The 1221-nt window shown below is 45.9% G+C and overlaps 1 pseudogene; it reads right to left on the bottom strand.

Moving 5' to 3' along the window:
- LOC119312287 overlaps positions 1-1221 on the bottom strand; it is a 10567-nt pseudogene that overhangs the window by 5258 nt on the left and 4088 nt on the right.

Here is a 1221-nt window from a genome sequence, read left to right as displayed (position 1 = left end):
AGAGAGAGAGAGAGAGAGGGAGGGAGGGAGGATTACGTGTAGCAGAGATTGTTGGTCAGTGACTGAAGCGCATCGGCTGTGAAGTGATTCTCATCATACAGAACATGGTAGTGTGTTGGCCTGCTAGTTCCCTGAGGAGCATTTTGCAAACACACTCAACTCAGTATGCAAGCACTGAAGATAGGCTGCATAGGAACAAATGGACATGTGGACAAAGTGTCTACCTGAATGCCAGCATGGCTGCACAAGTAGAAATCAAACTCTGTAGGGTGGCTAATCATGAGGTCAACCATAGTTCCTGCAGGACAGCAGAAACAGAAACGCACCCAATCACAGTCAGCGATGCTTCAACAAGTAGTAGCAGATAGTTGTAATCCGTGACATTGAAATACCAGTGTATTTGCTAACCTGGAAGTATGTTCCCACTCTTGTCAAGTCATATCACGCCTCCCATGGACCTCAGGGAACAGCCTGGTGTGATGCCTTTTCTGGACAACCACAAAGGTGACTGGGGGCATGTACCCCTCCTCCAATGAGGCACAGGCCTTGCAACAGCAAAATTAAGAACCATCAGAATGAGAGAAGCCAAGGATAACACATCAGAAGAGGTAGACAAAACGGAAATTTGCACGTAATCATATGCTGCAGGCTTACCTTCCTGATTGCGTCCATTTCATTAAGCAGAACATGGCTGAATTGGCCTTCACTTACACCATCCCTGTACATGAGAATGATCGGTCAGGCAGTTCCATTGAATGGACAGGATGAAGAGAGTGTCCTGAATTTGTGCACACACCTGTAGAAGAGTATCCTCTCAGGCCTCCGGCCTGTCTTCCTGCGGAAGGCAATCAGTAACTCCCTGTGGAGAAAATTATGTCAGATTAGCAGTTGATCCACAGGGCAATTGCTAGCAATCGTCTCTGACTAATCACAAAACTGACCTGATCATGCCACCATTGACATTACCCCTCTGCGGATCTTTGCTGACACTGAAGAGGTCTTCGATTATCTCCTGCCTGTGTGGTTGAGCAGAGACAAGACCTCTGTACTTGGTGATCTCTGGCCAGTCCATTGATGCCACCACCTACATCAATCCAATAAAAGAAATGGATAAGCCTATTTGTACTCAACAGGTATGTGCATGAAGATGATAATTCCATTTGAAGGATAAAATCAGATATAACGAATTGACAAACTGTTAGCTATGGGGAAGAACTAACC

The sequence above is a fragment of the Triticum dicoccoides genome, chromosome 5B (assembly GCF_002162155.2).
Source record: "Triticum dicoccoides isolate Atlit2015 ecotype Zavitan chromosome 5B, WEW_v2.0, whole genome shotgun sequence".
Classification (NCBI taxonomy): Eukaryota; Viridiplantae; Streptophyta; class Magnoliopsida; order Poales; family Poaceae; genus Triticum; species Triticum dicoccoides.
This window is presented reverse-complemented; position numbering and strand designations above follow the sequence as displayed.